Source organism: Balearica regulorum, chromosome 1 (genome assembly GCF_011004875.1).
Source record: "Balearica regulorum gibbericeps isolate bBalReg1 chromosome 1, bBalReg1.pri, whole genome shotgun sequence".
NCBI classification, from domain to species: domain Eukaryota; kingdom Metazoa; phylum Chordata; class Aves; order Gruiformes; family Gruidae; genus Balearica; species Balearica regulorum.
The window spans coordinates 211,885,868-211,898,257 of record NC_046184.1 but is presented as its reverse complement, the minus strand read 5'-3'; the positions used below and the strand labels follow the sequence as shown (position 1 = coordinate 211,898,257).

Sequence of the window (12,390 nt, the reverse complement as noted above, 5' to 3'; positions counted from 1 at the left end):
TGGAGCAGGAGCCTTTAAGCCCAAGGGTCAGTTCTCAGAGCCCCTGCTGACTTATTTTGAGACCTCAGCAGGGCATGTAACTGCTGCGTGCTATTTTCTGGTGTACCATAAGAGGTGAATAGCTTCTATATTATTAGCACACCATGGGATTTCATCCAGTCATGTTTGTGCACTGCTTTGAGATTTTTTTCTGCTGAATGTGGTAGCACTATTTCTTCCAATTCCCAGTTCACCTGTGCTGCAAAGTAAGTAGGAGCTTCTTGAGATATAAATTACTTCCCTAAAATGGCTATTTATCTCCTGATTGAGATTTAGTGATTCATTTACTGATAGCCAGAGGTTTTTGTGAGGGGGCTGTCTTAATAACCTATGGGCCTAGAAGAATCATTTTTGCATCTTTGCCAGCCAGCAGCAGAGTATATGTATTCCATGTGTTTCTATTCAGGTTTTCATGGGGGAAATCAAGGCTTAGAAATGAAACTTGCTTTATTTTCACTCAGATCTGAGAGAAAGACCTGTACTTGGTGAGGCAGGCCGTTCACCTTTTCCTAGAGAAAGGGAGCTGTTTGGTTTCACCTTGTGCCATAGGAACTTTTTTCTTTATCGCAATATAGGAGGGACAGAATTTAAAACTACCCAATGTAAAAAGCTTTGGGAAAAACAGCAGTGCCATTAGTTCTGTCTATTTTAGCCACTGGAGGGTCAGTGCCATAATAGCTGTGTAAGAGCTAGACTTTGGGGTTGGTTCATTAGAGGAGGTGGAGACTATTTTTTTTTTTAAAGAAGTTTGTTTTTAACCTTCATGTCTGCCCCCCCCCAATGAAGGTTACATAATGAAAATGTAAGGAAGTTAATTATGTATGTATTAACATATATCATAACTTTCATATAGACCCTAAAATGGAATATTTTGAATTTGTAGCAAGGCAATTAGTCGAAGAAAGTGAATACTCCTAATCATAAAGATGGTTTTTTTCTTTATTGTTTCTAGCCCCATGCTGAATATATGGAAATTCTGATAGCTTCAGAGACAATGAAAGTGAGATTTCTCTCCCTGTCGTTGTGGTCCTTGGGGCTGGTGAGCAGGTTTGAATCCTTGTGGATGGTTGGAAAAACAGCCTGTATCAGACATGGGAACTAGAGATGATAAATTGCATTGATTCTTACAGGGATGTTCCATTAGTCCTTCCCGGTCAAGATCCTATGTGTGAAGGGACCTTGCCTTTAGGTACAAAATCCCTAAGATGATAAATCATAATCTGTAGGCAAAAGCCATTTGTTACTGAGTATTAATGTTGGAATAATTGATGTGACTAATCTAGCCAGTTTTAAATCTGCTCCTCAGAACCGTAGGACACCTCAAACAACCCTTTCCACCTATTATGAAGGCTCAGTCCTACATTAGCCTCAATGGGCCTATGCAATAGAGGACACAGATTCCTATTGTCTCTTTTCTCCCAAAGGAAGGGACTGGAGGGCAGCAATCACTGTTGTTTGGGTTATTACTATTATTATGTTATTATTATTGTTTATGGGCAAAGAGTAAGCGCATGTTACATATAAGTAAAACATTGTTAGTATAACTGAAATCTTAAGAGTCTAATAATTATTAGGTTAGATTTAACTGTTTCAGAAAAAAAAATCAGTTACAATAGTTATGCTCACACTTTTTAGTTTCTACCCCTTTTCCTGGTGTTGTGCTCACTCTTCCACAGCTTCTCTGGGTCCTAGGGTTGGTAGTTTCAGTCTGGTAGTGGTGCTGAGGGAGTTTCAGCTGAGTGGTGCTGATCTTGAGGTAAATCATCAGCATCTGGAACTGTTTTCTGGGTGGAATGTGATGTTTGTGTTGATGGTTTCTTCTTCCTCCCTCTAGGATCCACTTGGGGCTGGTTTTATGTTTTCTAACACACTGTTATGCCTTTCCTCATTCTTCACTGGTCTGCAGCTTCAGGTTACTTTCAAATATTCTATATTTGGTGCCATTTTTGTGCGATAGATATTATTTCTTTGTTCTCTTTGTTACCTCTAAAACCAGGTTTATTCAGCTTCAGGTCTGCATTTCCTTTAATTGACCATGGGTAAGTTATTTACAGCGATGAGGTCTCCAGTGCCAGCCTGCACCCCATCCCTCATCATCCCCTGCCTGTGCTCCTCTGTGCTGTGTCCTGTGTCATCCTTTCTCAAAGCCTCTGCTATTATGCCAGGCTTGTATTTCTCTATGTCACATCATTGTGTTAGAGTCATAAATATCTCACTCTGCGTGGATTATATGCTTGTTATTTCTGTCTACATAAACCTATAGTTGTACCATATGAAGATAAAAACAAGTAAAACAAATTAGTCATTGACACCTGACCAATTGAAGAAATTGCTGTGTCAGCTAAACCAAATTAAAATAAAACTTTGGGCAAGTCAAGAAAAGTTCAGTCAGAGCAAGCAACAAGGCTCAGTCCTGAGGCCTTGAAAAAATACAAAGCTAAAGGCCTGATGCTAACGATAGTAATACTGTATTTTTACAGGGCTGGATAGTTATGGGTGAATTAAAACTCTTGAGAGCTTGGGATAAATCTGTCCTATTCTTTCTTTAGAGAACAGGAGCCAGGAGTTTTGTAGCAAAGGCCATGCCATAGAGAGGTATTTTCAGGAAGAATGGGTTGTCTTGTTGGGCTGAAGGACACGTATCTGTTATCTGTTGGCATTTGTCAATCACTCTATCCCCCCACCCATATTTCCCTCCCGTTGACCAGTTTTTTCCAGATCTGCCGTAAGTGTTGACCTGTCAAGGATGCCTACAAACTCTGAAATTTGGTGGCTGGGTAGAGGCAAAAGACCTCCACCCCATCACCTCCCCTTCCCAGAAAAGTAGGAGCTCCACACTTCTCCGTCCTGTTCATCCTGCTGCTATCCAGTTACCACGGCCAGCCAGCACATTCATAGCTCCAAATTCTTTCCCTGCCAGCACTTTGGGGGCATGACAGAGAGCAAGCATTGCTGGAGGGGAAAAGTGGTAAAGATATGGGATGGCAGCTGGAGCAGTTGATTGCTAGATACCTCTGTAGGAAACCAGGTCTTGATAGCTCTGCGCCCACAGCACTGGGAGCTCATGGGTTATAACATGGGGAACCCTTCAGCTGCTGCAATGAGAAATCTCCCTCAGTATTAACACCCGTCTTTGAACCAAGCTGAGGATGCTTCCCATTCATCCCTAGATGCACTCCCACCTCTGCATGCTGGTTTTCTTTTCCATGTTCCCCATCTGTCCTCACTCCTTTTATTTCCAGGCTGAACCTATTGTCCATCCTGCTGAAACCCATCATCTACCCTTCCTGGCCCTCTAGAATAGGGATATACATCTATTTTAAAAGTGTCCAATGCAGATTTTGGAAACATAACAGGAGATCAGTGGTAGTGCCGCTGTTATTCTTGGCATTGTTAGGGGTGGGCGAGCATGGAAAATGCACAGTCAGCATTTTGAAGCCTGTTAAACAGTAATATTACACAACACACATATGATGATATTCACATGAGAGCTCTGAACATCTGGGACCTGGACTCTGCTTTCAGTTCGCTAATGTCTCTGTCTATATTAAAGCCCATTTTTGGTCAGGGTTTTTCACAGGCACCCAGGCCTTTGGGCCGTTTCTTTATGTCTGCTGCATTTTAAGCACTACAGGAAAATTGAAGTTTCTAAGTAAATTCATTCTGAGAGTTGGCATTAAATGAAATGTTAGGACAATTTAAAAATATATATTTTACAGTGAGAGTAATTGACAGGTCAGCGATGCAGTTCCTCTACATGAGAGCGATTTTTCTTTGATTAGGTTAAGCTTTCCAAAGAAAATGTTTAGTAAGATAACATGAGATATGTCAAATTTCATGTTGTTTGGCCTTGGTAGAAGTGGAACAGAAAATGGAAAGTGGGTTTAGATTTATCAAAGTTCAAGCTTATGCAGTGATTAGCATATTTCTTGTTATTTCTCATCAGGTCATTGCAAAGATCTCTGTTTCCATCGGAGCAACTGCCATTGAGTCTAAATTCTCTAAATGCTAACAAAGAAACAAGTTCCTAAATATTTATAGATTTAACAACTAACAAATGCTGTTTCTCCCCTCTCAGCCTTCTCACCCTCATTTAGAAAAGCCTTTTCCTTTTGTGACTTGTGGCAAGCACTGTCTGTACGATGGGATTTCTGCCAACAATTCCAAAAGGAACATGATAGAGTCCATGGGAGCTGATTTTACAAGCTCAATCACAGTTGCTCCTTCTGGCCCTCTACTCTATAGATCCCAAATTCTAGTGAATAGATTTATAAAGCAGAGGGCCACAAGGGACCATTAGCTCATCTGGCCTGATGGCCCATATATCACAAGCAATTGCACTTTATGCAGTACTTTTCCCAAGCCCAGCAGTGTTTATGTTTGGGTAAAGCACGTTTGCCAAAAAGGCGTTCAGTCTTGGCTTCAATACATCAAGGTAGGAGGAATCAGCAACTTCCACAGTAGTCTGTATCATTAATTTCTTGGTTAATTACTTGCCTGGTTAAAAGGTAGGGCCTATTTCTATGTTGCCCAGTTACACCTTCCAGACATTGCTTATTGTTATGACTTTCTTAAATTAGAATTTGTTAATAACTAGCTTACTGTCACCACGTGTGGTGGGTTGACCCTGGCTGGGGGCCAGGTGCCCACCAGAGCTGCTCTATCACTCCCCTTGTTCAATAGACAGGGGAGAAAAAGTATAACAAAAAGCTTGTGGGTCGAGATAAGGACAGGGAGAGATCACTCACTAATTATCATCACGAGCAAAACAGACCGAACTTAGAGAGGGAATTCATCTTATTTATTACTAAGCAAAACCGAGTAGAGGAATGAGAAATAAAACCAAATCTTAAAACACCTCCCCCCACCCCTCCCATCTTCCCAGGCTCAACTTCACTCCCGGCTTCAACCTCCGCCCCCCTCAGCGGCACAGGGGGACGGGGAATGGGGGTTACAGTCAGTTCATCACACATTGTCTCTGCTGCTTCTTCATCCTCAGGGGGAGGACTCCTCTCATCGTTCCCCTGCTCCAGCGTGGGGTCCCTCTCACGGGAGACAGTCCTTCACAAACTTCTCCAACGACAGTCTCTCCCACGGGCTACAGTTCTTCATGAACTGCTCCAGCGTGGTCTCTCCCATGGGGTGCAGACCTTCAGGAGCAAACTGTTCCAGCATGGGGTCCCCCACGGGGTCACAAGTCCTGTCAGCAAACCTGCTCTGGTGTGGGCTCCTCTCTCCACGGGTCCACAGGTCCTGCCAGGAGCTTGCTCCAGCCTGGGCTTCCCACGGGGCCACAGCCTCCTTCAGGTGTCTCCACCTGCTCCGGCCTGGGGTCCTCCATGGGCTGCAGGTGGAATCGCTACACCCCCTCATCCTTCCTCCATGGGCTGCAGGGGGACAGCCTGCTTCACCATGGTCTTCACCACGGGCTGCAGGGGGATCTCTGCTCCGGCGCCTGGAGCACCTCCTGCCCCTCCTTCTGCACTGACCTTGGTGTCTGCAGAGTTTCTTACATCTTCTCCCTCCTCCCTCCAGCTGCAAAAGCGCTCTCTAACTGTTTTTTTCCTTCTTAAATCTGTTATCCCAGAGGTGCTGATTGGCTTGGCCTTGGCCAGCAGTGGGTCCGTCTTGGAGCCGGCTGGCATTGGCTCTATCAGACACAGGGGAAGTTTCTAGCAGCTTCTCACAGAAGCCACCCCTGTAGCCCCCCTGCTACCAAAACCTTGCCATGAAAACCCACCACTTCCCTTGCCAAAGCAAAGGCAGGGGTTAGAGGAATGACTGTTTAAATCAAACAAATTCTTGAAATGCCTCTCAGTGAGGCATTTCTTTGATGGTCAGTGGTTGCTCTAGCAAACCTGGGTAATCTACCCTATGTGTGAGAGGTACTTTAATCCACTCATGGTGACTCCTTTGCCAGTGGAATACCCAGCATGACGTAAGACTTTCAGGTACTTTCAGTTGCACAGCTAGAAGTTCATTTACAGAAGAAAAAGTCCAAATCTTCTACTATCTGTCTTACTCATGGGACTGGAATTATCTCAGAGAAGATCATTTGAGTTTTCCGCTTCTGAGATTCCTGAACTCTGCGCCCTGTAGTTTTAGACAATTTTCTGGTTTATTCCTCCAAAGACAAGGCAATGGACTTGCTGACCGAGTTACCTTCTGCTTCTTTTTGTCATCCTGCTTAAACATCACCATTCCAGTTCTTTGACTTCTGCTCTCTTTAGTTCTCTTGACACCAGCCTCTGAGTATGCTTGTTCAGGAAATCTTTATTAATGTGTATGGGATGTAGCACAAAATTATCACATCATTTTCTTCCCAGGTGGGGATACATTAAAATCAGTGCAACTCAATGTGGGATTGAGCAATTCAGGTATTTCAAGCAGGATCATTTTAGCCTCTTTAGTCCTTGGTCCTGCTGTTCATAAAATAAATGGGTTTCACATATAAAGTAACTTAGACTTTCCTCAGAAGAACTGAATTAATAATCATAAGCTATTGCAAATAAAGAAAAAAGATTTATCTCCCAAAAAAGAGAAATCACAGATGGGAGGAAATGTAATGGTTAACATAGCACCAATTCTTGAAATAAGCGAAGTGAGCAAAAATAAATGTGGAAAATAAAACTATTTGCACAGATTTAAAAGAGTAATAAGACAAAATTGCAGAGAAAAGCAAAGCAAGCAGGAAACCAGGAATGATGGGAAGCATTACTTACTATCTATGAGAGATGAACTGAACTATTTAGACATATTTCTTTCAGCATCAAATGAATGAATAAGGAATTTTTTTAAAAGTCACCTCATTTGTAATTTCCTATTTATTTTAAAATAAATTTTGTATTATTTTCCTTTATTCTATATTAATGACTTGGATGCAAGGCTGATGTAATTTACGAGACACCAGGCTGATTATGTATTCTTCAATATGAACACAGATTGCTGAGTAAACTTGTTCTTGGAACCCAAAATTTATCCTGCTGATCTAATGATGATCTTCTTCTGCTCAAGAATTGTATTTGTCTTATTGGCTTTGTTATCTTATACACGAATACAAGAGCTGCCATGCTGAATCAGTGCGATGTCCTATGCAGTTCAGTCCTGTGCTTAAAAAAATCAAACAAATAACATTCCAGAAGGATTTGTTTTAAACAAAAGTTTTCTGCTTTGCTTTACTGAGCCCAAATCTAGTTCTTGGCAATGTCTTGTAGCAATGAGTTTCACGGTCCAATTCTGCTCTATTTAGAATTTTTTTTCCCTCCATTGTAGAAATACCCATTTCCAGTCACATTAACTGCACCTGTGATAGGTTCGTGTGAGTCACGAGTATCTGCCAATGGCTTTGTCCACAGCCCAAGAGCATATAGTTTTAATTTCTGTTAAGTTTCCAGAGGAACTTGAGAACTTGCAAAGACGTGAGGCAACAACGCTGGTATGACTATTGGAGTTTTCTGCCCTCAGTGCTTATAGCTTTGCCTTGCACAACTACATTAGTGGCACAGGGTTCTCAAACTGTGAAGCTGGAGTATTGGCTCCTCTCTGGGATATTCCCTTTCTGGAGTCAAACAGAGGGTTCTGGCTATTCACAGTCTGCTAGCAGAAAGACATGGATGTTCTCAAGTCTGGTTCTTTTTTTGAGTTTAGGGATTTTATTTTGGCTGAAAATATTGGCTTTGTTCTGGAGATGCTGAGATGGGACATCATGACTCCCTCAGCCAACCTTAACGTATGCTGTTGCTGGGCTGGGGGCTGCACAAACCCAGCCCGCGTTCTTGTCCCCTCGCTTCTGTTGGCAGTTGAGCCTGGGTAGCTGTGCAGGCAGGTGGTCTGGTCCCCAGTCCAGTGGAAAGCTAACCATGGAATGGAGGAAGGAAGGGGCAGGGAAAGGGGAAGGGAATGAGCGAAGGGCTGGCCATAAGATCCACTTCTGTAGTCCTCACTGCCACATGTTGGCTCACCAACAATCATCTGTCTCATTCATATTATATGAACTGAAGTGGATAGAGTGACCCAATCCCTCTTCTTCATCTCCGGCATTACTTTATGCATTTCTTCATGTCTCTTCTTGTTTCTTTCCCCCCAGGTGTGCACAGTCCAAATGTTTTCATCCTCACCAGCCTTGCTGCCCTTCTTTGAATATTCCCTTCTCTAGTTCTGTTATGTTCCTCTTGAGACTGACTGATCATTGTTGCACACAGTGGTCTAGAGGAGAGGGAAATGGTGATTTAAAGCAAGGGCACTGTAATACCTTTGGTAGCATTCAGGGTGTGTAATATCTGCATCCAAATTACTGTCCCTCCTATCTTAAAGTCCCTGAGAAGTTCTCAGGATTTAATGATGCAGTTGATACGTTGCCTGCTTAAATGTGCTGTAGCCCACAGCTTAAAGACAACATTTGTATGAGTATTGTCTCTTCCCTTCCTTCTACTTTCTTGTGGTTAATATGAATACAGGGTCCAAAAAAGTCTCCTGCTTGACTCTCAAGTTCCCCTCCCCGCCATCTCCCACCCTCATGCCTGTGCTCCGTTAGCCCCGTAACTGGCTGCTGGTCACAAGATGGTACAACTCTGACCAGCTCTGAATGATCGAGGGACAAATTCCCTGCTCTGCCGATGGGTCCACATGCCATCATTGAATTATATGGGGTCTATATTAATTTAGACATCTGCAGTATAGACCAACATTTTCAATGAGAACCCTTTTTATTGTCACTGTGGAGAAAGAGGTGTTTTCAAGGTAAGAGCCACCCACTGTTTCAGGTGCAGACTTCAGAATAAGAGGAGTTGTGCCTCTGAAGTGGCTCCCTTGGACACATCCACACTTTAGATGTCTACATCTGGTAAGATGAATCCTGCCCTGACTCATAGTCTCCATCTGAATTACTACTGTTCTCTCCTCCTTTTAGAGTGCAAATCTTTTACTCTGGTGTTAAGGTGCATTGATTTTCATTGGGCATATCAGACATAACACAGCAACAAATAAGCAATCAAAGCTGACCTCATGGATGTTGCTTCTACCTTCTGTTAATCTTTTACTTCATGACATCAGGAAAAACAGATAAATGGCCACTGTTCTCTCTCTTTGCATCCACTTTCCAAGTGGTGCTTGCAGATTTCATTAACCTTTCCTTTTTGACTATTACATCTCACTTTTTGTTATTATAAAAGCAAACGATAAGTAGCGTCTGCTATTTTGTATAGATAAATAGGTATACACAACACATATATGTATATTTTGCTTCACATTACTGGCATGAAAAGGGGGATATTTTATGTTATGTTGCTTTCTTAGGGCATTAATAGCATACTTATTACCCTCATATGCCTGACACCTGAGGCTTTCAGTGGCAATTTACATTCTCTTTTTCCCCAGGGGTAGAAAAGGCAGTTCCAAAGACCTGATGCTAGATGCATTCATCCGTCATGTTTGGATGCAGAAGTAGCTGGCTATTTCTCTTCAGAGCTGTAGCCCTTCGAGGAGTCTTACGCTGTTAGCTCTCGTTTCAGAGCAGCATTGTGCCTGGAAAAAGGAGCCCAGAATACCTGAAATTCAGAGGAAGAAACACATGGAGGTACATGGTCTGAGCCTGCAGTGCCATAGTGAGGTGTTTTGCTGCCCAAGCACATTTCTTGATTTCAGCCTTTTTCCTTCCTTCCTTCCCCCAACTTCTCCAAGCTTTGCTCTGACTCCTCCTCACCCCTTAATTTACAGGGGTTGTTCCCAGCATTGCAGTGGACCTGCGCTGTCTTCTTACTCATCCAGAACAGTGGCAGCAGCACCCACAGAGTTACGTTTGCCTCCAGTAACATCCCCTCTCAAGTGACCTGATCAAATGCCTTGGGGCTAATTTTGGAAGCTGAGATCTGCCACTGCTCCTGCAGGAACCATAGGTTAGAAGACCCCTGTAGCCTTTCACATCAGGTTTGAAAAACTCACATTTGGTACCAACAATAAATAACAGTCTCTAGAAAGTTTTGTTGTTAATCTTTCTGGGCAGAATTCAGAAATACCCCTGACAGCTTCTGGGGGCAGCAGAACTCAAAGGGGAGCGTTGGCATTCCTTGTGCTTCTGTGTGTTACTCTCCTCAGCTGCAGCATGGGGATAGTTGTCTGCTTCCATCCTAGGATGACGTGAGATTTCAAGAAAATAGCTAAAAGTTTAATATCTGTTGCTTGAAATCAATGTTCAAGGATTTAAAGTTTATAACTTTTCTTGCCCGCATCTTTATTTATGTTGTTCTGAGTACAATGCTGTCTGATCCATCCTGAGAGCAGCTGGTAAGAAAAATCCCTGTTCCCTGGCTAGGGAACATACAGAGCAAGGGAATGAAAACATACAAATAGCACTCGAAATTGGTACATCCAGCCTGTCTACTGAAGCACTGACCATCAGCGCTGAGAGGAGTTAGATGGCAAGAGGAAGATTAGAAAACATCTGTGCCCTCGTTGATTCCAGTGGGAGGTTGTAGACAAATAGTGAGTATTTCTAGAAAAAACTGCCTCACAAAGGAGAGCTTTTGATTCATTGAATCACAAAAACAAGTTTAGGAGTTCTTGGCTTTGAGTACTTTTACACTGCCTGAGACTGGCAAGGAGGGTGATAAACAGAGGGAGAAATGATAAATGGGAAGGAGTCCCGGAGAGACGCTGCTGCGACTTGTGTTTTATTTTTGTGGAGTTGCTTCCCTGGTGAGCTGTAAGGAACAGTAAGCAGCACAAGGAGTGCAAGATCATCTCTTCTCCCATGCAGATGACACGAGTGAGCATCTGTAGTTAGGAGGAGGATTAGCTTCTGTGGGGCAGCTCTGTTTCGTTGCGCAGATGGGTTCACAGCCGTGGGGAGTAAGGGGTGGGAGAGGGACCTCCAGCTTTAGCCCTCTGTTTCTCTCCAGCATGCCAAGCAGAAATGAGGAGCAAGCATGGAGGGAAAAATAATTTGCCATTTATCTATGGATGCTAACAGATGCCTCTCACAAGGGAACAAATTGTCAACTTCAAGGCACAGTGTGTTCCTAGGTTTGCTTTCTGCTCAGGATATACTGTATCCCTAAATGAGCAGAGGATGATGCCTTGCAAGGAGCTGGGAAGATTAACAAGAGTGGAAGTGGTAGAAGGGAAGGTAAAGGTTAGAAATAAGGAATATTAGTAACAGAAAAGATCCAGTTTGGAAAATGCAGTCTCATACATCTGGGGAAAAATAATCGGAGACTCAGCTGTTCTGCGGGAGAGAGATACTTAGAGAGCACTAGAAATGAAAAAAAAAAATCCTAGAGATAGCAGTGGGAAACCAATTAGACATGGGCTTGTATTGGCACTAAAGAGTATGATTTTGGGACTACACACAGAGGCAAAAACATTATCTTCCAGGGAGGTGATGATCCAGCTGTATATGGCACAGGTGGAACAGTATCTCTGGTTCTGGAATATCAATGCCAGACTGACATGGATGAATTGGAGAGAATACAGAGAAAAGAGTCATTAGAAAGGAAAGGGCTGGAGAGTGGTGGGTTTTTTTTAATACGAGAAAGATTAAAAATGTATTTTATACAGCTTGGTGGTGATTCAAGTTGGAAAGAATAACATTCTATGAAAACCTGAAGGCAGTAAATAGCAAGGAGGAAAAAATACATTTAGGGTAGCAGAGTAGGTATATATATAAAGGTAAAAAGGATCGAGGAGAACATAGGCAAGAAAAAATTCTTTGAGGACAAGACTGATATATATGATTGTGAAATGGCCCTAAGAAGGAAGTGGTAGATGCCCATGATGGGCACATTTTAGTATCATTAGGAGCACCCACAGATACACAGGGTCACGGGTGCCAGAGCTCCAAGCAGAATATCTCCAAGGAAGACCTCTCTGTTGGTGGGCAACAGAATTATTCTGTGGCCTGTTAACGGGGCTCTGCCCCGAACATCTTCCAGGTGTGACTTGTTTACCCATTCACGCTTCCTTATGCAAATATGGTTCTACCTCTCTTCTTCAGTGTCTTCCAGAGGAAGCCTGGTTTGTAAGAGGACATAGAGTACAAGAGTGTCCTCCTGCAAAAGCTACCTGTTAACTCTCTTCTCTTTACTCCTGGGTCAGATTCAGATCCCTTTCTGAGTTGTGCCTGACATGACCCCTCTTCCACTGCTACAGAGAGCAATCCTTCCCTGTCTCCCTTGTGCTTTCTCCTGGCCATACCAAAGCCCACAGAGGTCCCCTGGTTTTCCCACCATGTGGCTGGTCTTCTCTTTCCAGAACAAACAAGCAGAACAGCAGACCTGGTCGCTGCTGCAGTCTTTGTCCTGATGAGATCTGTGCCTCTTCCCCTCCCGCCTCCTCAAAACCAAGTGTGAGTGTGAG

At 43.2% G+C, this 12,390-nt stretch overlaps 2 protein-coding genes across 5 annotated transcripts in view; one reads left to right on the top strand and one right to left on the bottom strand.

The window, feature by feature from the left end:
* The window catches only part of DLG2 (discs large MAGUK scaffold protein 2), a 1,060,789-nt gene that overhangs the window by 65,614 nt on the left and 982,785 nt on the right, over positions 1–12,390 (top strand). The gene's annotated exons all lie outside the window — the stretch shown is intronic.
* LOC104636609 (transmembrane protein 126A) overlaps positions 1–12,390 on the bottom strand; it is a 130,507-nt gene that overhangs the window by 73,456 nt on the left and 44,661 nt on the right. The gene's annotated exons all lie outside the window — the stretch shown is intronic.